This window comes from Vidua chalybeata, chromosome 1 (genome assembly GCF_026979565.1).
Source record: "Vidua chalybeata isolate OUT-0048 chromosome 1, bVidCha1 merged haplotype, whole genome shotgun sequence".
Taxonomy (NCBI): domain Eukaryota; kingdom Metazoa; phylum Chordata; class Aves; order Passeriformes; family Viduidae; genus Vidua; species Vidua chalybeata.
The window spans coordinates 4953451-4970209 of NC_071530.1; the positions used below are offsets into that span (position 1 = coordinate 4953451).

The 16759-nt window shown below is 47.9% G+C and overlaps 1 long non-coding RNA gene across 2 annotated transcripts; it reads right to left on the reverse strand.

The window, feature by feature from the left end:
• Positions 1 to 4738: 4738 nt before the first annotated feature.
• On the reverse strand, positions 4739 to 9704 carry LOC128794123 (uncharacterized). 2 transcript variants are annotated; one of them, XR_008433000.1, is made up of 3 exons: positions 9306 to 9704; positions 9086 to 9148; positions 4739 to 5163 (listed from the first exon to the last, which is right to left on the reverse strand). It is a non-coding gene; the product is annotated as an uncharacterized LOC128794123 (long non-coding RNA). The 2 variants fall into 2 exon arrangements; XR_008432999.1 differs by lacking the exon at positions 4739 to 5163 and adding an exon at positions 6015 to 6437.
• Positions 9705 to 16759: the final 7055 nt, after the last annotated feature.

The following is a 16759-nucleotide window of genomic DNA, read 5'->3' on the forward strand; positions in this document are numbered from 1 at the left end:
TAAAAAATTCCCCAAACAAAACAATATATGTTTGATACCTGTCAGGTCTGTCTGTTGGTTTCAAAAGTCATTCTGAACCCTTATATAACAGTGCAGTTAACTGATACTATAAACTTGTTATGTACCTGCTGGAACACAACAGCTCCTTTGAAGCAATTCAGATCTATTTTGTAATTATAGAATTAGGCCACACGCAATACTTGGAAGATTGTGCAAAGGGGAAAACTTTCCATTTCAAAGTGACTGAGAGCTTTGGTGGATACAGCCAATTTTTTTTCCCCTATGACTGGCAATCAAAAAATGTAGAACTCTTCAATGTATCACTCTTCAGCTGAGTTAGGCACCCCAGGAATCTCCAAGGGGGTCGGCAATGTACTGACAATAAAGAAATTTCCTGGGACCATGCAGAACTTGCTCTGCACACTACCAAATGTGATGGGATCTGGCACCTCCAGCTGCAATGGAAGGAAAGCAGAAAAAAACTGGTTAAGAATGTCTTAAATAATCCAATTACATTGGTTTCAGGTTTGGTTTTTTTTTTTTTTTTTTTTTCCCACAGAATTACCACAGCTGGATTTTCCCTTTTCCTCACACTTTTATGTGTCTTCCTCTTTAGAGGGATGGCATGGTCCTGGCTAGGATGTGACACAAGGCTGGTTATGACATCTCAGCATTTGGAGTGTCTGGTGGCAGCTCAGCGCTGTTCAATGTGCAGGATCATGAAGAGGAATTGCTGGGATGAAAAGCAAGTTTGGTGGGCCCCAGCTGTGGTGAAGCACAAGAAGAGAATGAGCTGGTTCTTGGTTTTGGTGGGGAATTTAGACAGGCCTCCAAAACAGGACAAGGACCTCCAGAGCTCAGAGCCTGAGGTGGGATGTGCAGGCAGAGTCACCTCTGGGATAGGTTACAAGGTCTGCATTGGATTTGGTGCCCTCAGCCCTTTTTATGTGAAAGTCCATCCCAGAGTGTGACTCTTCTCATCTAAGATGGGCACCAAAGTAGAAGAAAGTGGGGGGATCTTTGCAGGGATCTGTTTTTCCCCATTGTCTCCCGTGGGAGTCCCACATGAGGTGTTGAGAAAGACAACATCAGCCCAGATGTCTTTCACTGGGTGACATCTGTCGCATCCTGGTTCCCAACTCATCAGCTCTGAGCTCATCAGAACCCCAGCTCTACCACTGAAGGGAAACACCAGTGCAACAGTGCCCCAACTTTTTCCCTTGTGAAGTGCTGGAGTTCAGGACATCCCTCTGGCTGCCTTGGCTGTCTCGAGACCCTGGCAGGGGGCTCAGAGACCTTGGCATGAAGTCAAAAAACACCTGTGGCTTCAATTTTAGCCCCTGGAAAAAGCTGCCAACTTTGTATGAGGAACTACAAGCCACAAGGTTTTGAGCAGTATGATATTTGAATTAACATAGGGTGAAAAAGTAGAATTTGGGGATTTTTAGAATGTGATTCAGGGGGTCAAGATGGAGGAATTTGGGCATGTCCTGACCTTCTTCTCCTTCTCCTTGTCCTCCATATCTTGGTGTGATGGTGACACTTTTCTATTGGTTTAAGGTAGAGACACACTGTCCAACATACATGATAGGTATTGGCATGTTATTGTAAACAGACTATGCATAACTTTTGATAAAAAAGGTAAACACCGCCCTGAGGGCAGAGCAGACTGCTGTGGCTTCTTTATTAGATGGACATCAGCAGGTCAGAGAAAGAATGTTATAGATAAGGAAAAATAAACAACCTTGAAAACTCGACCTCACACATTCCAGACTTCGGCTGCACGGGTTAGGAAGCAAGGACTTTTACAATCTTGGGGTCAGCCCAGCATTGAGACCCCGACAGTGAAGGATAAACTTGTCTTCCTGTCCCAAGCAATCTGGGTTTGGGGAATGGGTGTGTTTCCTAGCTGGGATCTGTATCACACCCCTGCCCTTCTGGATACGTCACACCTGCTGTGAGGGAGGCACAGATTTTGAACAAGACACCCTGACCCCCAGTGTCCACCTTCAGGAGTCTTGGTTAGGGTGCAAAGGGACAGTGGTTTGTGGTTTGGAATTTGACACTGCTGGGGCTGTATGACCTGTGATAACCTGGAACATGCCTGCTTTGGGAGCAGTGAAAAGAGACTCAAAGCAGTTAAGTGGAAAGGTTTTGAGGATGTGCTGCAACAGAGCCTGGGACTCCCAGGAAACCAAGCTCTTGCCCTCGTTCCCTGTATTTGAAGCCTGGCCCAAACTCTAAATGGAAGGGATTGTTTCTCTTGACATCAGTGCTCTGGTGGGATGAATCCTCAGCCTGGATGAAAGCTGAGCTGCCAGCCCAATTGTCATTCATCACACGGTGCAGAAATGTCATTTCTTAATGATCAGGCTTCCCTCTGGAGGCTGTGCTGAAGCGATTCCTTGACTGAATGTCTCAGAAGATGTGCTCCAAGGGGGGAGTGTCTCTGGTGGCATAAATCCTCATTTCCTCATTATCTGGGCATTAGTGGAAGCAGGTCACTTTCTGCACAGTACTTTTGAGAGTGTATTTGCATATAGATGCAGTGGGTCAGATTTTGGTGCTGGTTTAAATCCTGAATAAGTTCATTAACAATCATGCATTAAACCACACCATTTGTGAAGTCTGAACCTTCTGAACACAAAAGGACCATAGCCAGGGTCTTGCAAAACAGCAAACAAATGCAAAAATACATCTGGGACCTTTTAGAGAATATTTCTGCAAATTGTCCCCATCCAAGATTAATTTTTGCCTGTCTAAAGCTATGTTTTTTTTTTTTTAAGCTTGTGGATGGACACAATATTTTCTGTTAAGCAAAGCTGTGCAAATTACTCATAGGAATGAATCTGACCTGCCTAACAGCCTCAAATATGACATATCTATCTATCTATATATATATATAGATATAGATATATACATGCACACCTACATATGCGCACATATAGACTACACAAAAAAGATGTTAACTAGGAGATGATACAGCATTTTCCTCCCACCCCTCCAAATCTACTTCTCCCCTGCCAGATTTACTGAAGGATTTTCCTTGTTTATGTCCTGCTGAACTGAGGACCTTGAAGATGAAGTCAAGCATGAGATTTAACTGATTTTGGCAGCCTTAGAGGAGCCTTGAGTGCTTTTCTTCGAGCTGCTCCAAGATTTTCTTCTGTGGCATAAAGGAGAAACCTGCACACGAGTAGGGGAGTTTGCCAGCCTGTTAATTTGGGGTACACAGAAGAAATGAAAAGCTCAAATTTCCTAGTGTAGCTGACTGACTCCCTGGTACAGAAGATCTGTCCCACCCTTGAGTCCCTGAAACATGCAGAGCATCTCCAAGACTCCTGAGGTCTGTGCTGTAGGACACCCCTATGAAGAGAATCTACCAGAGGTCTAAAAGTGCTGAAATCTGACTAACCCCACACGGGAAGGGGAAGTAAATGTGAAAAGGGGTTTGAAACAGTGAACAGTGACAGTAGCAAAAAAAAAAAAAAAAAAAAAAGTTTATGTTTTTCCCCCTTATCATTTTAAATCCCAAAATGATGGCATGGTCATGTATTTCATGGGGCTGTTCTGTCCTTGAGAGCTCTTTCAGCTTATATGGGCAAAGGGAACATGAGGGCCCTGGAAAAAGGGATTATTTATGTGGGTATCACTGCAAGCATCCCATTTCCTTGGGAAGCTCTTTGAAAGGGCAGAGTTTGCATTTTTTTTTTAAAGCTTCCTGCTCTTGCCCCAGAGCCTGGGTCTCTGCAAACTGAGGACCAGAGTCCCTTTGCCATGTATGTGGTGCCTTTGTGCTCTCCAGTACCACCTGGGTGTTTGGATACTGTCCGTGGGGAGGGATTTTCCATTCAGTGATGAGGATCCTCAGTTTCCCACTGTTTTTTCCTCGCTCTATTTCTTTGATTAGCTGAGCTGTTTTTGAGACAAGGCTTGACCCCACACCAGGGATGTCTTGGCAGGGCCTGGCTGGGACCCAGCTGGAGGATCACAGAGCAACCCTGGGCTCCCTCAGGACCCACCACAGGGACGTGCCAAGCAAATCTTAGCTCAGCAGAGAGAATGGCCCACGGTATGGGCTTTGCAGAGCTCGTGCCAGCTGAAACCCAACCATGAAGCTGCTTGCTTCTTGTTTGCCCAACAGCCCCCACAAAGCTGGAAAATTGCTGGAAAATTGCAATACTTCATCTTTGTCCTGGCTTGTAAGATAAGCATATATTCTATTTGCCATCTGTCGGAGGTGGGGCAGGTATCTTCTGTTGGGCAGTTCTCTTATCTCTTCCAAGAACAATGTCTCCCTCCGGGGAGATATCTTCTGTTAATGGGCCATTGAATGGCTCACTGCATGACTGAGAAAGTTACATCCTCCCATTGTGAGATGCTCCACCCAGAGGGAGGAGCCAAGCATCCCTACCTGCATAAAATCAGCATTTCTTGAGACAGCAGCTCAGCCTCTTCACTGGATTCCCAGAGGAAGACCAGGCCCATCTACTCTATCACCAGACCTTCAGAGAAAACTACACCCTTCTACTGGATCATTGCTTCAGCAGCATTTCCTCCACTCCAGGAGGAGCAGCCACCATTTAACTGGACTATCACCAACACCCTGACTCCTCAGGGTGTCAGGTTTCTGACTCTATCAATAGTTTTGTTCGTCCTAATTACATTTTTTTTTTAATTTAGTTTTTTTTCCTAGTAAAGAACTGTTATTCCCATGCCCATATCTTTGCCTGAGAGCCTTTTTATTTTGAAATTGTGGTAATTTGGAGGGAGGGGGTTTACCTTTTCCATTTCATGGGAGGCACTTGCCTTCCTTCACAGACTCCTGTCTTTTCAAACCAAGACAATCTTCCACCCACTTCTGCTGTCAGTCTCTAGATTGAAGCCTTGAGCATTCAAGGAAAGGCACAGGTTTCTACAGGGCCAGGCAGTGGACACAGGTTTACTTGTGCCTGAACAGCACAGAGATCATGGGATGGAGGTTTGTCTCTGGGCTGCTGAGGACTGTGATTCTGGTGGGGTTGCATCCAGTCCAGTGCTGTGCAGAGCTGGGGGCTGGTGGGTTGCAGAAGCACATGGATAATATGCTACTGCTCACTCTGAGCACAGACCAAGCCTGGGGTCCCAGCACCACATTCCCACGATGCAGGAGGATGCAGAAGCCTGGATGTAATAATCATAAGAAATAATAATTATAGTTACAGATTATTATATCTGATATATACTATAACTATTTATATATCAATTATTATCCTGATAATACTATTATACTAATAATTGTTTGATCACTTCTGGACCCCCTGACCAATATGGGCTGAAGGCCACCCTTCCCCAAGAAATAATTGCTTTATACTCTGACTGGAAGTCAAGAAGTGGAAAAACAGAGGTTTGTAGCAGCTTCAGAGATAACTATGGAACAGGCTTCCGTGCAGAGATGGGAAGCTCTTCTCCATCCACAGTCTAGCGCCCTCAGGGGACTTTCCCTGCAGGAAAGTCTGCTGTGGCTTAAATCTGTGTTGAGACAGCAGAGTCTTGCATGTATTCCATATTTCTCTGCCAGGGCTGGTTTTCTCCAGCAATATCTCTGTGCTGAATAAGCCCTTGGCTGCTCTGGTCTCCTCCTGGGTGACAGTGGCTTGGTTTGGCAGTCTGTGTTTCACCAGGATCGGTTCAGCAGGCGTTGCGCTGTTGCACCGGCCACGATCTCTCCATCTGTTTGCATCTGTTCTTTCCTGGTGAGAGTTTAGTTTTCCTTGCCTTAAAAGGAGACAGCCTTCACTACTGATATATCTTCTTCCCTTGCTCCTCACTGTAGTTTTCATCAGCTGAGGGCACATCTGTATTCCTGGGAAACTGAGCTGTCCTTAGCATCCAATTCCTCTCTGTCTCCAGCTCTGCAGGCAGTGATGTATCTCTGCCAATTTACTGAGGAATTAGCTGTGGATAAGGATCTGTGTACGCTTTATACTTTGCTTCCCAACACCCACCATTAATAATGAGCATGTCCTTTATGACCTGAGCCTTGCTGGAAGTGAATGCAAGGTATTGGCCCTTTCCTTGGTGATCCATAGCCCTTGCAGCCACGCACTGTTATCTGGAAGGATTCCAAGTGTTTTGGAGCAATGCACTGGAATACATCACAAATGAACCAGTTTTGCTTGTCTAAGTTTTGTCTCTGGGGATTTGGGAGGGATGGCAGGAGAGGAAAGGGATGAATATTTATTAGCTTTTAATCAAAGAAAGTGCTCTCTGTAACCAGACAGGCTACTGTCTGTATCTGATCCAAGAGAGACATCAAGATCCCTGTTCTTTGCTGTGCTGCAGCTCGTGCCCCTCTGAGCTGAGCAAATGGGTTGTAAAGCACTCCAAGAGGTGCCTGTCTCAGTTTAGATTTTGCTGCATCTGGATTTTCCTGGCCACATTCACCTGGGATTCTCCTGGAAAAAACAGTGGCTGGGTGAGTGGAGATGAACAGCAAAGTGCACGTACCATGACCCTGAGAGAGGAGGTGCATTTTGGGTAAGTTTGCACACATTTGAGCAGCCTGGCCTGGCAGAAGGTGTCCCTGCCCATGGCAAGGGTTGAGAATTAGATGATCTTTAAGATCCCTTTTTTAAACCCAAACCCTTTTGTGATTCTGTGAGTAAGGCAATTTGTACACTGACTGTACATCTGGGGTATCCTGAGTAACCCCTCCAGACCCCATCCTGGATACCCTGAGCAGGGAAAAATAACACCTCTCAAGCAGAAAGGAGAGAAGACTCAGAGCAGCAGAGAACTGGAGCTGTGGAGCAGAGCTGAGCTAGAGGCAGGGTTTTATAGAAATGTTTGCCAGACTCAGTCCAGCTCCTGGACTCTGTGTGACAGCCTCTGGTCTAGTCTTAACCTGCTGGGAGTGGGATGCCAAGTCACTGGGACACACCATCCCTTCGCATTGCACAGTGTCAGGGTAAAAGGTTTGCATCCTCCTGCTCCATGATGCAGGAATTCTATGCAGGCCCACAAAGAGGGTTTAAAGGTGGGACCCCAAAGCTTGGTTCATGCTTGGGTGTGCCCACCTGAAGACTTCCATGTCATGAGAGGACAGGCACCATTGGGGAACCCCAAAGCTCTGAGGTAACATTCATAATTCTGCACTAAGCCAGGCACCAGGCAGTCACAATGTCCATACTGTTAAATTGTCATCAAGCTCCTTGGCACGGTGTCCTCCTCTCCCAGAGAGGGCCTGGGGACTCTTCAGGGCTGGCATGGGACAGGGAACTGCCCCAGCTGTCAGCATGGCCGAGGCCACCCTGGTTAGGGTTTGGAGAGGAGAAGAGGGTTTGGTTTGTAGGCCTGTGTTGTGCCATCTGGCTGCACAACTGCTCTTAGCCCCTTTTATTTACTGGTATAGACATGGGCTCCTTGTTCAGTAAAACCCTGACTGTGAAACTGAGGGAGCACATGGAAATGGAAATGCAGCTTCCCAACTGAAAACATCTGGTAGGAGCCAAACAGAAAACAAACCATGCTGCACGGATCAGATGAGATCAAGCCAAGGATAGATCACCTCTGAGCAGTTTGGGGCTGAATTTTACCCTAAGAGACCATTGCAAGATCAAAGTCTTGGGCATGAGTTGTCTCTTTCTGCCTGACTGCTCAGGCTGCCTCTGTGGCTGCTGCCTCAGCATCTCACACAGCTCTCCAGGCAGAGGGGGGTGGGCACATCAATACCTTCGTTACAGACCAGGAGCTGAGGGGTTAAGTAACTGGGAACCTTTGGCACATCAGAGGAAAAAATCTCCCAAATCCCAGGGCAGGTGTTAGCCAGGGATTTCTCTTACTTCTCAGCTGGAGTGTCTACCCCACCAATGCTCCAGCACAGGACCTGGTGCAGGAGCACAGCTGCAGCTTTTTAGGCTGCCGCAGATGTGGACTGAGGGCTCTCTCTGCAGCAGGAGGTCCTGGGGGTGGGAAGGGGCTGTGTGTGCCCTGAATACAAAGGAGGCAAATATTTTTCTTATTTCCCAAAGCACACTTCTGTCAGCATTTGCTCTCCCACCTACGAAGTGTCCATGCAGGAGGTCTTCTCCTGGCCAGAACAGACTGGGGACACTGACAGGGCAAAGCCTCTGAACATCTGGTGTAAACAAAGTCAAGCCTCCGCTTCAGAAACAGCCACACAAAAGAGCCCAGGCGCTTCAGTGACAATTCATGGAGCACAATTACACTGCCACTGATCACTGACTCCTTTGGGCTTGCATCAGGGCAGCTGCAGATGTCCTGCAAAGAGCAGCAGCGTGACAAGAGCATCACTGCAGAGCTGACAAAGGCAGGGTCAGATGTCTTGAGAGTGATCACAGGGAAGCAAAAAAGCAACCTCCAGATTTGCATCAGAGCAGTGACAGCATTGTACCCAAGTCCAGGGCAGGGGGAGATCACATCCTTGACATTAGGAGTGCAGTGAATGTCAAAGTAAATTCGTAATTAATGTTACACTCTAAAAAATAGAGCAGAACTTTCAGCATCTTTGTCTTGTGGGTTTGCCTGAGACGCTGTGTTTGGGATAAAGGTTTGGCAGCAGGCAGTGTGGTGGGGTCCTGCTGGGACATGCTGGAGGACACATCTCCCTTCTCTTCAAACAGCCCAAATGGGTGGCTGGGGACTACAACCAAGGGCCCATCAGCACCTTGCAGGAGACAGGATCAAGATCCTGAGGCACCAAGGGCGGGTCCCATGACTCCCCAGAGCCAAGCTGTCAGCTCAGCCTGAAGATATCCCAGAGCTCTGCTGTCTCTGGCTATTTGAGGAGCATTTGGCTCTTGTACACAGCTGTGTCACACAGTCCCTTCCCTGGCATTTTGGTCCTGCCTCAGCCTTCTCCTGCTGCCTTCTGCCCAAGCTGCTCCACAGGGCAGCCTGGCTCCACAGCACCTTCTGCAGAGCCACACTGCAGCTCATCCATCTCCTGCCAGCACTGCTGGCTGACACCTCTGACTAAACAGCAGCTTCCAGCCTCCTAACAAGGCATAGGAAATCTGAGTTTTCTGGATCAGGGAAAAATGTCAGACCCTCCTGCCCTACCACCAGCTCTTTTTTCACTCACATTTCTCTCCTTTTGCTTTTCCAGGGGGATCCGGGGGCTCTTTGCTATGCTGCCAAGATACTGCTGTAGCAGAGAAATGGAAAAAAAATCTGTGTGTTACGTGAACTGATGCCACTTTCGGAAGTTTCAGAAACAAAACTTCCCGGGGAAGGAAGAGCTGTAGCCTTTTAAGTTTGGGATGGCTCTCTGTGGGGGAGGTGAGAGGCTGAGGAGAGTTCACCATGGATGGAGCACAGGTCACTCCTGTGATCAGCACAGCTCGTGTTCAATCCAGGTGCACATTCCCAAATGGATTTGTTTCAGCCTATGGAGTCGTGCCTTTTGCTGGGATTTCTGGAGCCCACGCCTGGGGAGCCAGCAGCGTGTGCACAGGAGTGTTGGTGACAGGAGACACGACACCTGCAAGGTGCCCATCAGGGGAGAGATGGCTCTTGAGGGAGCCTGGCCCCTGAGAGGCTGCAGAAGGTCTGGATCAAAGCCTGGGGGTGTGTGACAATCAGCCTTTTAGGAGCTGTAATCCCACTGAAAAGCTTTTTCCTCCCGTGCAGCTGGAGGGCTCAGGTGTGAAATGTCAGACATGGGTGCTAAGCAATTGAAGAGGGTGTTGTAAAACACGCCGGGGTTTTGCTGTTGCATTTCCTTTATGCCTCCTGTGTGGCTTGGTGTGGCTCAGGGGCCTTTTGTGACCTCACAGGCTCTGACATTTCCTAAACACATTCTCTGCACCTTCTTGGTAAGGTTCTTTTGACTTCCAAATGTATCGTCCAAAAAGTTTTTATGCATAAATATAAGCTTTCCTTGGCACTCCCTTGAGAAACAAAAAGTAAAGAAGTAAATTTTCATGTGTTTTACTTGCTGCTTTATTCCTAAGATGACAATTTTATAGAATCACAGAATACCAGGTTGGAAGGGACTTAAAGGATGAGCTGGTTCAACCTTTCTTGGTAAAAGATCTTAAATGTATCCAGCACTGGGGAATCCAACTCTTCCCTGGGGAGATTATTCCAGTGGCTGATTGTTCTCATTGGAATGGGATGAATTGGTGATACAAAACCAAGAATAAACCAAATCAGATGCTGCAAAACACTTCATTCCTCAGGGAACAACAGTCCCTCCAAGTGACCCAGAAGAAGCAGCACATCCTCTGTCGGTGGAGGGCAGAAGGACATTAGAAATGCAGGGCATGTGCAGGCAGCAGGGCTTTAATTGTCCCCAGGGGATTTACAGACAATCCCCATGGTGGAGAAGAGGCATCAAATCAACCAGGGAAGGGTTGAGGCAGGACACAGCCGGAGCTGGAGCAGAATCACCCCTCCCTCTCCCATCAGAGACTCTTTGGACTGGCTGATATTAGTCCCAAGCATGCACAGGACAGCACTGGGCAGTCCCAAAAAAGCTTTTCTCTGGCCTGACCAGCGACATTTCATCACTTGTCACCTACCCCTCTGGGAGTTCTCACGCTGTGTCACTGGCACAGCGGCTGCGGCGGGAGCCTCAGCAGGGAAATGTTAATGAAAGTCATCTATCAAAGGCAGGGCAGCACTCGAGGCGACAGATGAGGGCACTGGGGCTGAGACTGTGCTTCCAAGTGTGGGAGCTGCTGGGGGAAACCTTTGCAAGAAGCCTTGCTTTCACTGCAAGGCTCTTGTCCTCCTAGCCCACACCTGGATGGAGGGGACAGGACCTCCCAGCAGTAGGGTTTGGTGGTGGTGGGTTTAGGGTTGGGCACTCACCTGTTTCCCTGCTGAAGGTGTGGGGAAAGGCTGTGTCCTCTTCTGCAAGGACATGGCTCATGCACGAGAGATTTGGCCTCCAGTTCCCTGCATTCCTCTATTTATCCCACAATAAATTCAACACTTTGGTAGAAATGCAAATGTAGCCCAGGAATGGTCTGAGATCTCCTCCATGAGGGGCAGTACCAGCAAGAATCCTCAGTGTTCTGCTGGGAAGGGAAGGGTGGAGATGACAGAGAAAGAGGCAGGCACTGCAGCCCATGGTTTTTCTTGGGATGGGATGGATTGGCACCCAGCAGTGAACAGACCCAAGTCTGAGGTGACTTCTGCAGTGTTGAAGGGGTCTCAAAACCTTGTATGGATCATACAGTGCTGCTGAGACATCCTTTATTTGGGGAAATAAAGGTGTTTTTCGTCCCTGTGGGGCCACACCTGCCTTCCTCCCACCAGATCTACACCTGGGCATTTCTTGGTGTCTTTCAGCAGGAGTGAGGTCCTGCAGCCTCTGCATCCCAGTGAGCTTCTGGATGGACCCTGCTGGCTCTGCAGCCTCCCAGACTGAGGTTCAAACAGTCATGAGGACCCTGACTCTGCCCCAAATCCTGTGCTTAATTTAACAAAATGTGATTGAAATCATAAGGACTAAGCCTTGCCAGCCCCCATACAGAAGTCTCACCATGATGGTAAAGTTTCAGGATATCTTATCCATAGGAAAAATACTCCTCACCTCCCAGGCTGCACAATCTGCATTCTAAGGCTCCTCACCCAGAAGTGTCTGTGCTTTCAGTGTCACCTTGCAATAGCTTTGGGGAGGAAAGTTAAAAAGCAGGCATTCTTTTCTTCTTCTTTTTGTTCTGACAAGCAGTTGTGCTTTCCTGAATTCAAAGGGGGTTTTCAGGTAAAATGAGAATTTCCTTAGAAAGTGTCAGCTTCGGTAGAAATGTTTTAATACTTTTGAAAACAACAAGCTTAAAAACATAGGATTTTTCCTTTCTCTCTCCTCCTCACTTTCTCCCAGATACAAGTGGGCAGGGAGGGGGAAGAAGATAGAACATTTTCTGTTTTCTTTATCTCAAAAAAAAAAAAAAAAAGAAAAAAAAAAAAAGAGAGAGAGATAAAGAAATTAACAGATTGCCAAGATTTTTTTTGTTATTTTATTCAGAGCTTTTTCTTCTTTTTTTTTTTTTTCAGTGGAAAAAGGCCATCTTTTTTAAACCAGCTTCAGTTGCTGTTTTTCTATAATTATACCCCAAAGTCTGGGAACTAGGGCAGAAGAGGCAGTGAGCAGACAAGAGCACTACAGTGCAGACAACCCATGGAGAAAGCACGCTGTGGGATTTTGCAACTGTCCTGTCTCAGCCATATGGGGCTTGTTCCAGGGGAGCACTGCTTCTTCTCCTTTTAAACACCCATCAGGTTTTATGCCATTTTGCTGAAAGTTGTAAAGAAGGAAGGAAAAAGATCATGTAGCTGCCATTAGGATGAACTATCTAATTAGTGTGCAAAGGCACTTGCCTCCTGGAGGGAGAATGAATTAAGTGACCTGCGGCGGAGGGTGATTCATTTCTGCTCTGCTCTTGCATTTCCCCTCTCGTGACATGAATCACTTGTCCACCAGCCTGTGCAGGGAGGAGGGCAGAGCTCCTGCATCAGCCTGTGGGGCCAGTCTGAAGGACTCAGACCCAAACCATCATGAGCAACCTGCCAGGCTCTCTCTTCCTCAGTGAGGAAGATGTTTATTCAGGTCTCATGTAATCTTCCCACGGCTTTTGGCCTTGTGGAGAGAGTGTTCCACCTCTCATGGGGTACCTGCTCTGACTGGAACATCCCCAGAGCTTTTGTCTCTCACCCAGGAGGCTTCTCTGCTCTTTGCTGGTGTTTCTGGGCTTGTGTTGCTTCTTGTGCCTCCCTTCTCTCCCTGCCCACCTGCATTCACGAGCTGGTGGCAACCTCATGTCTTTGTGGACTGGTGGTCAAATGGCCAAAATTGCTCCAGGGTTTTGGACGTCTTTGGAAAAGCCATGTCTGAGATGTGCATAGACAGGTACTAGACTCACAGAAGCCTCACTCTCCCAGGGAACTAGACCAAATCTTTTTCTAAATTGTAATGAAGCCTCCAGAAAGGTCTTGGAGGTGGTTTTAATGCAGTGCTACCCTGACATGACTTCCCAAAGCAGAAATTACAAGACAAATTATCATTAATGCCTTCTTCCACTTCATGAGGTTGGTGACAGGAGCAGAGGAATTCCCTGACTTTGCAGCATTCAGCCCTTTCCCCTGGAGCAGGCTGATGTCCATGTCATTCCCCCAAAACACTGACAGTCTCTGGACCATAAGTTTGACTCAGAGAAAAACCCCAACCTGCGTCCTCCACAGGACTGGTGTGAGCAGTGACTGCCTTCCCCCACAGCCTGTACAGAAAAGGGGGCTCAGACTCTGCCTGAACCACACCAGCAGTTATAGGGATATTTTAACCTCCTTCTGAGTGAGAAATGAACTCTTCACTGGAGTAGTGTGGGGTTTAACAGGGAAAGTCAAGGTCCTTTGCAGTTTGGTGGGGCTGGGTCTCGCTTGTACTCTGTCCACGTGGTGGACTTGGGCAGAAAATCTTGGAAAAACCTTTTAGGAAATAACAAAGCTCACTACCTCACAAATCTCCATCTGTCCCCTCCTTCCTGCTCTGGACATGCAAACCCACAATTGCTGGCTTTACCAGGTCATGCCTGGAGTCCTGCTCAAACTTGTCTCAGCTCCTCTCCTTTTGCTGAAAATATTTATCTGTTTGCAAACACTGCTGTTTCTGAGAAGATCCCATTCTGCTGATGTGCAGTGCCTGTAGATTTGGCCATCATGGTAAAACTGGGCTGCTCTTCTACCTTAATCTCCTGCCTTTGTATCACGGGTGACAAGAAAAAGGCACTTAGAAAGGACATGGGAATGCAATTAGTAGCTAAAACACACTCTGTCAGGGGAAAAATTTGAAATATGTCACCACCAGAGTCGGACAAAAAAATGCTGTTGTGTCCTTTGTTAATTTTCCTTTGTTATTGTCAAAAAATATTTATGGTTGACAAAAATGACATACTTCTGAAACATCCAGATGACTCTTTCAACAGCTACTAATTCAAACTTCTGAATGGACTTGGTCTTCATGCTCTAAGGAAGCAAAATTCCCTGTTGTTTAAAGGAATTTTTCATCTACACTGTCATCTCCAGGAAAACTCCCAGACTGCTGGGCAAAACAAGTTTTTCTTCATTTTCCCACCAAAGCTGCTCCAGTTGTGTAAGAGCCTTAACTCATAGAATTATAGAATGATATTGTAGAATCCTAGAGTGGCTTGGGTTGGAAGGGACCTTAAAGACCATCTAGTTCCAACTCCCCCACCATGGGCAAGGATGACACCCATTAGATCAGTTTGCCCAGGGCCACAACAAACCCAGCCTTAAACACTTCCAGGGATGGGGCATGTGTGTGGGAGCATGGACACTGAGCTGGACACCTGCATGGAGGGTGCTCAACCACAGGGATGGGTGATGCTGTTTCGTTTCACTGGACAGAGTCATATTTTGGGACTGCAAAAAGATGAGTGCTTCCCTCACCACATCAATGACCCCAGTGAGAGGCTGAAACTGTGGGGTCATTAACTGGAATTCCCAGGTCTTTCTTGATGAGATTTCTTGTTAACTACTTCCTTGATTAAATACTGACATTTTCATTTGTCTGTAAAGCAGGTGTGAGTTCAGCTGCGAGGTACAAGGAAGGAGAGAGGACTCCAGGCTTTGACCTGCAGGCAGTGGTGCTGGCACCAGGTGAGTGACGGGGACGGTGACTCGGGGAGGCAGCCAGCGTTCGGTGTGAAACCATCCCCCCAAAAACTGCCCACCTCCAACCTGCCTGGCTCTGGCCAGACAGCTCTTAAGTGCTCCAGATGGGGCCCTGCCAGCACAACGGGCTCAGCTTGGCCAGCCTTGGCCTGCCCCTTTCTTCTGACTCAACCAACCCTGCCGAGCAGCCATCACTTCCCTTGAACATCAAAGGTCTTCATTAAACCCTGCCAGTCACGGGGCCGTGTTCCCTGATGGGCGTCCATGCGTGACAAGGAGCACCAGGGGATCCCCAGCCTGCCGTGGGAAGTCAGCCTGGTTTGGAGGGGGGAACCATTCATGTCGTGCCACTTCCAATTTAGGATGTGCTCTTGGAGGCAGCGAGGTGGAAGGGGAGCTCGTACCAAGCCGCTGAGGCAGGTGTTGCAGCTGTAGGATCCCTGTGCTGGATGAAAACAGCCCCCACGTGGGAAAAGGCAGACTTTCCCCCCTAGCCTGGTGGCACGTCCCCAGATGGGGAAGTGGTCTTCAGCCTCTGTCAGCTCCACTCACATCAGTCATGTCTCGCTGGGTCCTCTGACGGATGGAAACGGGCAGGACCCATCGCAACCACTCCCCGTCAGCCCGGGGCTGCGTCCGCAGAGATTTCACTTCAGGAGGTCACGTGCTCTGCTCCCTCCTGCACCGAGACACAGGAGGTTTGTCTTCCTCTCAGGAAGGCTCCCTGGATAATGCAGGACGTTCCCAGACAGCTGATTGCCGCATCAGCTGGCACAGAGTGCTCCATGAAGGAATGATTGCAGTGAGCATCCCTCCCTCTTTTTATGTTTCAGGACTGTGAGGTCCAGCCTAGGGGCTTTGCAGAGCTGGTGGGCAGAAAAAGCTGTGTCTATTGTAAGCTCCAAAACAGTTTTTCATCCCTCAGTTGGTGTTTAAAAGCAGTGTGTGGCACAGAGGACCCCTCTATGTCCCATTCACAAAATTGATTCCTGTAGAAGCTGCTATTTCCAGAGCCCAGGAAGGGCTGTGAGTACAGAGAAGGTTTTAAGCAGGTTAAGGACAGTCTCTCCACAAGGACATATCACCCACATAGCTGTGGGCTGTGGTGTCATGGGGAGAGCTGAGTATGGGATCTGAATGCCTGCGTTGTTCTCTGAGACGAAACTGAAGATGGGTTTCTTCACTTGTGTGTTTAATTAAGAAAGATGCACTCTTCCCATAAAATGTCCTTTCCATTCAAACACACTCCTTGCAACAGGTCTGTGGTGCCAGATGCTGATTTAATACATGTGCAGGAGAATCCTGACCTTAATGCAGGTCTCTTTATTCTCCCTTGCTGGAGGAAATGCTTGCAAGCAATGTACCATGTTACAGCCACAATAATGTTTAATGGTTGTATCCTGTGACTGAGGTTAATGACTAGTTAGGGAAGCTTTTACACTGAGGAATAAAAAATTGTATAAAATAAAGCTGGCAAGGAGCAGGAAAGAGGGTAATGACAGATTCTGGCAGTTGCCTACCCCAACCTTCAGTCTCAAGGAGGTGGATGTTGTAAAAGCCAGCCCAGCAAGCCCTTCTCAGGACATTGACTTTACTAAATCTTTGGGAGGGTGAACAAAACACGTGGCTCTGTGCAAGGAGCCTGCAGATGGGTGAGAATCTTCTGCTGCAAACAGACCTGGATATATTTCATTGGTACCCCACAAACTCACACAGGTTCCCACAGCCCTACCTTAAGCCTGGTGCAGCAAGCCAAGCCACTCCAGATGCCTCCCAGTGATCTGACCCAGCTATCCTCAGTGGGTCACTCTGTCTCCTCCCTGTGTGCCTTCAGCAGGTCTTGATGAGCTCAGGTCTCCTTTGAAGGGTCACACAAACGTAATTGAAAGCCTCACATGTGGCTGTGATCGCTGATGCTGGGCCCCAGGAGGAGATTGGGTCTCTTTGCTGGCTCCAGACCAGCCCTGCCCCAGGGTTTTTTTGTTAAGCTTCACCCTCCTTATGGTCCCCTTTCCCAGCTGAACTTCCAGCCTTCTGTAACCAGACTCCATTTATCTGTCTGTGGTTGCATGCTTGCCTCCCCCCTGCTCCCTTTTTCTTCTTTACAGTTGTTACT